Raw genomic sequence first — 8,747 nt, 5'->3', positions numbered from 1 at the left:
ACATTTTGTCCTCCCTTGGTGTTTGACATGCATAAGCAGCAGGCAGGAGCAGGAGAAGCCAAGCAGGTGCAAGACTAAAGGCAACGTGGAGCTCAGCAAGGCTGCGAGCAGGCCTGATGCAGCGTGGTCCCAGGAGAGCTGCAGCACAGCGATGGATGTGATCCTGCAGCTCCAGTCCCAACCCACTGCCAGAGGCTTGCAGCAAGGGGAGAAAACAAGCAACACGGATCATCCGCTCCCCACTCTGTCACGCACCCACCCAACATCCTTCCTCACTGGGAAGTCTGGAAGGTCCAGCTGAAACAGTGCTCTCCTGCCTGCCCCCAGCCCAGGCAGCCACAGGAGGCATCCCAGCCCCAGCAACTCTTCTACATCCAGTCCCAGCTGGTGGGACCGCCCTGCCCTGCTCCCTGCACAGCAAAACCCCTGGAAACACAGGCTTTGCAGAGGGTGTCAAGGCATCCCCAACCCCCTTGCAGCCACTGCCAGAAAGAGAAATGCCTTTTTGAATTTTATTTATTTCCTCACCATCAAGCTGCATCATTGCTTGCATAAACCAAGACCTGCCAAGAGATCCAGGGAGCACGTGGGGCTGCCGGGGAGGGAAGCCTGCAACACACTGGCAACGGTGGTGCGTTGCACCAGCCATAAGCTGGCACCATAAGCCAGCTCTGTGGCTCTCTCGGGGTTGGGGCAGATGAAGGAGCTCAAAGGAAGCAGGAACATCCCTAGATGATAACAAACACCCATCGGAGACCTCTCTTCTCCTTTTCCTCTCCTGCTCAGTTCCCTGCTCAGTTCACACTGGAGTTGGAGCCAAAGGAAAAGGCATGGGTGCCCCACATCTCCCAAGGCTCTGCCTGGCAGGGCAACAGCACAGGCAGCTGCCTGCTCCTGGCACAGGGCCCCCAGGACAGGATGTCATTTCTCCAGAGGCCAGTGCTTTGGCAGGAAACATCCTGGAGGAAGAACAAAAGGACACGGGTTTGAACGGCGGCACAGACCTCGCCGTATATAGCTGTGTGCTATTCTCATCGCACGCAGCCCCTGCCTGGGGAAGCCCACACCACTTCTGCCTCTTGCCAAACTCCTCCTCTTAAGAAAAATTAAATGTACCTCTCAAAGAGACAGCAATTGCTAAGCAGCCCATTTAACAGCATCATTAACGGTGCCAAATGGTTCAGGCAATCCTGGGCAGAGAAGTGCACAGGATGTGGCACAGGGCGGGATTCATTAGCCTTTATGTTCTTTGCTCTGCGTTGCACAGCTGAAACGCTCAGTAAGTTGGCAGACACTGACTATGGGAAGTAATCTTCAATTCTTAAAAAAAAAAAAACCACCCTCCAGAAATGAATGGAAGCAGGCGCAGTCACCCTCCAGGTGATGCAGACCCAGAGGTGCAACCACCCCTTCCCTCCGCGCTGCTCTGTCATCAGAGAAAGCCCCTGCCACAAGCGCGGGAGGGAATCGCCCCTGCACAGCCAAAAGGGAATTCCTGAAGGCCCACGGGCATCATCCCCCAAAGCCTAAGACCCCAATGCCCTGGTCAAGCGGAGCTTCCTCTCACTACAGCAGGAGAGAGCAAAGGTCTGCTGCCAGTTTCTGTCACCAGTGCTACCCAGCAGGGTGGGTGCTTTCCACTTGACAACCCATCATGACAGCTACGGGCTCCACAGCCTCGGCCACAGCATTCAGATAAACCCCCCAGATGCAGGAAATTTCCACCTGTAAAACGCACCCACTTGAGTGGGAGTCTTCCCACAGACTAGGCTCTGGATGAGGCTCTGGCTGTCAAGAGCAGTTGGATTTGGTTGTATTGTCACCTCCAAGTGCATCCATCGCTCTTATTAGTTATTTTCACTGAGCAGCACCTCACCTGGACAGACCCATGCACACTCCTGCACGTGAGCTCCAGTCCAGGTAGGAGACAAACAGCACGATGGCTTAGGAAGCAGGGGATCCAGCAAAGCGTTTACACTGCAGCATTCCCTGTAAGTCACACAACCCTCATATTTCTCAGTAAATTCACTCTCTGCCACAAAGAAATCATTGCTGTGAAACTGGATTTGCTCCCAGCTCTGTCCTTCCCTCCCCTTTTCAGAAAGGGACACGTGCCCTGAAAAGGAAACCTCACCCACACAAAGTTTCGGTGGGAATACGGTCCAAGCTGGCCACCAGCTCAGGCACTGCCCTCTGCCTCCTCTCTACTCTACCTGCACCACGTGGTACCTGTTCCCACTCCAAACCATCCCAGCCTGTGGCTGTCCCACAGCTGTGAGCGGCTCCACCACCCACCAGACGCAATGCATGGTCAGAAACAGAGCACGGTCCACGCCTCGGCTGGGTCCTGGGTGCCACGGCTGTCCCCTGGCAGCAGCCCACGCACAACACGCAGCCTTGTTGTCACCTCTGAGGATCCCAAGCTCTGGGCCAGTCCTGGGAATGATGTTCTGAGTTTCGATCAAGGGCACCTGTGTTACCCTACCATGGACCGTCTCTTTGGAGTCTGACACAACACTGCTTTCCAGCAGAGAAGGGCTGTGTCCTCCTCCAAACTCCTCCGTGCTTTCTAAACACAGAGCACAGCACGTAGCCCTTGGCTGGAAGTTTTTAAAGCGGTACGGGGTGATGTGAGCCAATGTGCCTTATGCACATATCATTCAACAATCAAAGCTAAGCAGTGAACGGAGTCGACAGCTATAACGGTAAAAATGGCAGTTTTTCCAAACAGCAGTTTTGTTGCAACGGCGTCGTTCCTCTCCATCACGGAAAGAGGCGGCCAGCGGGCACGCGATTGAATAACCCGAGTACTTGAGGAAGTCCCTTTGCACACATAGCGTGCGGAGAACCCGAGCTCCTGGAAAAGCCTGCTCCAGTCAGACAAATCAGACTTACACACTCACCCCTTTTGGGGAGGGGGGAGCGCAGGGAGGGGGCTAACGGCTGCTTTATTGCATTAGGCAGCATCTTCATTAAGGCAGAGAAGAGTAACCAAGGGGAACGTGCACGTAGCGTGACTTCTTTGCTCCCACAAACTGCCAACTGGCGGCTCCTTGGCTCCCGGCCACTCAAATCCAAGAGACCATCTGGCAACTGGTTCAGTTATCCCTCTCCAGTTAACAGATGTACACTAGATGTAGAACCCCACAAACTGCCAACTGGCGGCTCCTTGGCTCCCGGCCACTCAAATCCAAGAGACCATCTGGCAACTGGTTCAGTTATCCCTCTCCAGTTAACAGATGTACACTAGATGGTGTGGGAACAGCGTTTTACAGGAGCAATTAGTTTAATCCTCAGCTAAACAGTTTAAATTCCAAGCGATTTGCAGGGGGGAAAAAAAAGGAAAACCCCAAAACCAAACAACTTGCTTCCAATTTCAGCAACAATAACTAACAAAAAGCCAATTCCACTGGTTTCACCACCAGTGTGGGCCCACAGGGCTTGTCCCTATTCCCAGCTCCACGTGCTGGACACCAGAAAACTGCCAGATTTATTCTGAGGCTGCAACTGGGTGGCCACCACTCGCGTGGCCGTGAAATAGCTGCGCGTGTTGTCCCACAACCAAAACCTAACGGGGTAGAGGCTGATCTTTGAAATGCAGATCTGCCCTGACTTCGGCTCCTCGGCTGACCTCGGGCGAATCATTTAACCTGGTTAAAGTGGTTCGCCTGGCTCACACCCCTCCCTGCCTGCAGAAAACAGGGTAAATCCTGCGGTTCTGCTGCAGGGAGTGGTAAGGTGGAATCAATTAGGGTTTGTGAAGCACTTGGAGAGTCTTGAATGGGAGGAATCACAGAAATACAGAACACTTATTAATTACAATAATTGATTATTATTAAATTAGGACAAAAAAGGCAAAAGATATGTTTTCCAGCCATTTCTTTTGCTCACAACCTTAAAAGAGTGACTTTCCAACTGGAGAAGACTGAATGAGGAGCTTAACCCAAATAAAATAAATTGCCAGTAATTTCTGGTATCCCCTATGCCATTATTGAACAATTTGCATTTGAATCGGGGCTTTTTCCATCACAATCCAGCTTCACCTGATCCTGCTCTATAATCACCATCCCCATTTATGAAATCCCAGCATGCTGCCGCAGAAATTATGTCACAAATTCATCATTATGACTTCCCCAGCAGGAGCAATTGGAGCTGAAGACTGGCTGTAAAACTTGCCTTTTTACCAGTCCTGCTTTAAAGATATTTGAATATTTTTTTAAGGTACAGAAGTGAGATTAGCTACTGTGGGGAATTAGGTGAACATGTCATGAATATCCCAGCGATATAAGATTACACCCGTGAGTCGCAGGAACCATAAAATACGATCAAGAGACTTTATGGAGGATAATGTTTGAAATCAACTCCTAATCTCCGAGCGGTTTACATAAAACAGACTATTAGGGGGTTTTTTAAAAAAAGTAATTCAAAATTCAAAAGAGAACCAGGCTGATAATAGCGAAGTTACATCCATTTCCGTCAGGAAGGCTGATCTCTCACACCACTCCACACACCGAGGTTTACAGGTTCGCACACTCCTTTGATAACACGGTAACTAGTCAGGTACCACGCCAAGAAACATGCAGAGAGTCAACTTTTGAGGTAAGTAATTTCTATTTAAATATTTCAGGCTCTTCCCGCCAGGCTACGCTCCTCTCGCTGCCACTTGTCAAAGGCTGGCGTGTGTTGTATTTCCTAACGGGAGCCACTGAAGAACTTTGACGCTAGGGAAAACCTTAAAACAAAGGCTGCTTATGCTAAAAGCAACATAGTTTGCCAGCAGTTGTCTTATTATCCCCCTTAATTATTGAAAACACACCACACGAATAAAAACCTCTTTCTATCACTGCCAGAGCTGAGAAAATAATTAACTAAAAAATTAAGAGCACCTTGTAGAGCACGTAACACCTGGTTTAAGGACCACACACTGATGTGTTCGCGTAAGCTTGGGGCTAGGCTGCCGCTGCGGGATGCTCACAGGGCAGACCCAAGGGGCTTCACCTTTGGGGAACACTCTCTCCACACACTTTGTTTCCTCTCCTCTAAACACTTCTCCATTGCTCCGATGGCCACTGGCATTTCCCTGAGGCCTGTCAAGCCCCGAGCACGCAGCGTGGCCACCACCATGGTGCCAGCACCAGTTCTGCCCCTGCTGTGACACTTGCACCCTGCTCTGGTCCTGCTCCTGTCACCTTGGCATTAGGCCTGCTCCAGCTCCACAGGCATGATGCTCCTGTCCCAGCCTCTGGAGCGGGGCACGAGGGAGGGTTTGGGGTGCCCTAGACAGCAGAGGAGCAAGGAGTTGGAAAAGGGGAGCAAAGAGAAATCCAAATTTGCTCCCAGCCATCCCAGGCACACGCTCCCAGCTCTGCTCCCACAGCCCTTGCCAGGTCCTGCCCAGACCCACTTGCACTTCCCCACTTTCTCGGGGGCGCCCGCCCCCCCACACAGCTGGAGCCCATCCACTCCTCTGGGTTTTGGCAGATGAGCCCGGGCAGTTTGAGAAGTGGCTGCTCCCATGGCAGAGGGGATCAAAGTTTCCGTGTGCCAGCTCCTGGCTGCATCGGCCATTAACTCAAACTGCCATCAATTCTCATTTGCGCTAACACAAACTGTGGCAGCTGGAAAATTACCCAGCCATTAATCACCACTGCTTGGTTGTCAACCATCAGTCCTCCCGCTGGATGCGCAGATTTCTCCCCTTCTCCCCACCAGCTTTCCACCTTTTCTAAATTAAAAATTAGGGGCAGATACGTCCTGTATTTAGTTACAGAAATCTTTCTGTAACATTGTTAAGCAGTCTGGCAGGTTAATTAGTTCTTTGATGTTTCCTAGAGTGCAATGTTTGACTGGTAAGGGAGACACCATCCGTTTTAAACCAACTAAAAACATTCAGGATGAGCAAGAAACCACAAGGAAAAAAAAAAACCAAGCCCAAACAAACCAAACCTACAAGCAGTGAGGAACCACCAGCCTCCAGGTCCCCGTAGCTGTTAACAGGAGTTGTTTAGCATCGGTGAGCCGGTTACATTGCAGTGGAGCCCTTCCACTTCCAAGCAACAATTAATTAGCAGCAGCAAACACTCTAATGGCTATTTGATCCTTACCCCAGCAATTAGACTCTTTGAGCCAAGAGGTCTGTCCTGGTATGGCACAACTTATTAAGGGAAGGAGGAGAAGGCAATTTGGGAGTCATTCAGACCCGGAGGAAGGGGGAAACAAAGACACCTGATCCCACGCACTCCGTGGCAAGATCCCAAGGAGCTGGCTAATTAGATCAACTCTGGTGGGTAATTCTGTACACAGTGAGCACATTTCTGAAGCCTCCAATCAGTATGTAAAGAGAATTAAGTAGTGTATGCAGGAATGGTGGTTTAAAGTCGTTAATGACGCGGTGTGCGGGAAGGCATCCTGCACTTCCCAAGGGATACCTGCATCAGGCCAGGAAAACCTGGCTGCTCCGACAAAGCACAAGCTGCAGCATCTGCTGCGCAAAGCGGGAGCTGCCAGCTACCCACTGGGTTTGAACCGCCCGCTATGGACCTGTTCAGGGGCTTGAGAGGGATCTTCTTGCAGGCTAGTCTGGGGATGAATCAGAAGTTTGGGAGGTAAAAGGCATCCTCCTCCCTACATCACCAAACACATCGCTGTCCTACAAGGTCTGCTGGAGTTCTCCAAGCCCACAGCCACCCCAGTCAGCCCTTTCACAAAGTGCAAGCCCCAAACACATTAGAGACGTATCTCCATGGGCGAAAGAACAGAACACAGCGTGACAGGACAGGAGCTAAACATCACACATGCCCTCTCCTGTGCAACCAAAGGCTGGTGCCACATGCAACGCTTAGCAACCCATCACAAGGACACTCTACATCACTATAACACCCACTCACCTCCTCCCCTTGTCCTGTAGCTACAGCACAGCTACAGGACAAGTACCACCCTCCTGGTTTCATACCCAAAGCACACAACACACCAGCTGACAAGGGATGCCTACAGGGTTTCATTTCCTGCTTTAAACTTCCCATACGGATGCCTCGCCATGAAGCCATTTGGTCTCAGTTAAGCCCAGGACAATCTATTTTCCCCACCTCGAGGTCCCACTGATTTCCAGAAAGCACGTTTGCCAGGTCCTGGGGAGGCATCTGGTCTGGGGGCACCCAAGCTTGCTGTGACAGCTGGAGACATGCTGCTGGGACACCCCACAGCACAGACACCACCCTGCCCAGAGACACTCCCTGCTCCAACAGAGACTCAGAAACCGTCTCCCGTCTCCCAGGTGACCACGCAGCTCACCTCTGTCCAGGAAACCCGTGTGGCCAGATAACATCACCACCGTACTGGCACAAACACCCCCTTTCCCCCCCCCACTCCCTTCAGAGAGAGAAAGTTCAACAGCCATGGCTTAACTCACATCTTGTCCTGTCACTTGGAGTACAGGACCAGCAGATGCTCCAGCCAAGAGCCTGGCGCTCACATCCTTCTCCAACCCCTCTCCTCACCACACCTGCAAACTGTAACAACTTCAGCAAGTCACAGGGGCTTACGGGCTTTGACACTTCACGACCCTCAGCTGTACAATTAATACCAGTTCACTGCTTTCCCTCTTCAATGCTGGAGCTAGCTCAGCTCCCCCAGCCTGCCCTCCCTGAAGCTGTTCACACAGCCCCCAAGATACGTGCTAGACCATTTTACCTGCTTTTCCTCTGCCTCTGCTTTGGCTTCCCTAATTCCCCCAGGACTTCTTCCTGCAGCACAAGCTCACCCTGCAATTCACAAAGGATGATAAGCAGTTGTTTCAGCTAAAGTAGCTACTTTTTTCCCCTCCCTCTTAACCAAAGCTTCCCTGCTGATACAACCTCCAAAAGAAGTGTCTGGAGAGACAGGAGAAAGCTGGAAGCCAGCTGAGCCCGTGCAGAGCCTGAGGTCTTGCAGCCAACTGCGTGACCCTGCTTCCCCCAGCCTGGCTGGGAGCCCCCTGCTGCCATCCCACCCGCACTCCTTCCAGAGAGGTGCCTGGCCACGGGCAGCTGTGTTCACCCCACCTGAATGACAGAGGAACCACCTGCCACTAACAAGACTTGTTTCTGCTCACAGACCAACACTACTGAGAAACCCAAAGGGACTCTCCTGCTGCTGCCCACGACCATCAGAGAACATCTCGATGCACCTCGTGCATCCATGGCAAAGAGGAGACCAGCCACCAAAGACCAGAGGCTGAGTAGCTGTAGCAGGCAGGATGGGGACCATCCTGAGATGCCCAGTGCTGGCATCAGTAGTAAATTTGTTGGAAAAAGTACCCTGTTGCTAAACCGCAGGGGAACCTCCACATTGGCTCCTGCTAATCCGATGGATTGTCCCTTAATCTGGATTAAGTTTAACCCTGAACGCACGACCAGGCCACGCAAAGCGAGGACCTGTGCATGTAAAGGCACAAGCAGCTTCTGCCAGCTGAGCTGAGCCAAACGCCTTCCCAGCTCCAGCTAGAAGTTTGGGGGAAAATCACTTTCTCTCTGCCAGACAGGGCACCTCCAAGGTGACACTTCCCTGCAAACCCTCCCAAAACTCCTAGATATTGCTCACATCGGTACTGCAGAAACCCCCATAGCAAGAGGCAGGGCTGTTGCAGCCACTATCGTCTCAGGATAGTGGTGGGAAAAGCTCTCCAGACAGAGGGAGCGTCTGATTAGACAACTAACGCAGCCAGGCCCCTCGCCTCCCGGCCCCCTGCCCAGCACCGCTCTGCTGGCTGG

The sequence above is a fragment of the Buceros rhinoceros genome, unplaced genomic scaffold (genome assembly GCF_000710305.1).
Source record: "Buceros rhinoceros silvestris isolate BGI_N320 unplaced genomic scaffold, ASM71030v1 scaffold16777, whole genome shotgun sequence".
NCBI classification, from domain to species: domain Eukaryota; kingdom Metazoa; phylum Chordata; class Aves; order Bucerotiformes; family Bucerotidae; genus Buceros; species Buceros rhinoceros.
Note: the sequence above shows the minus strand (reverse complement) of the source record.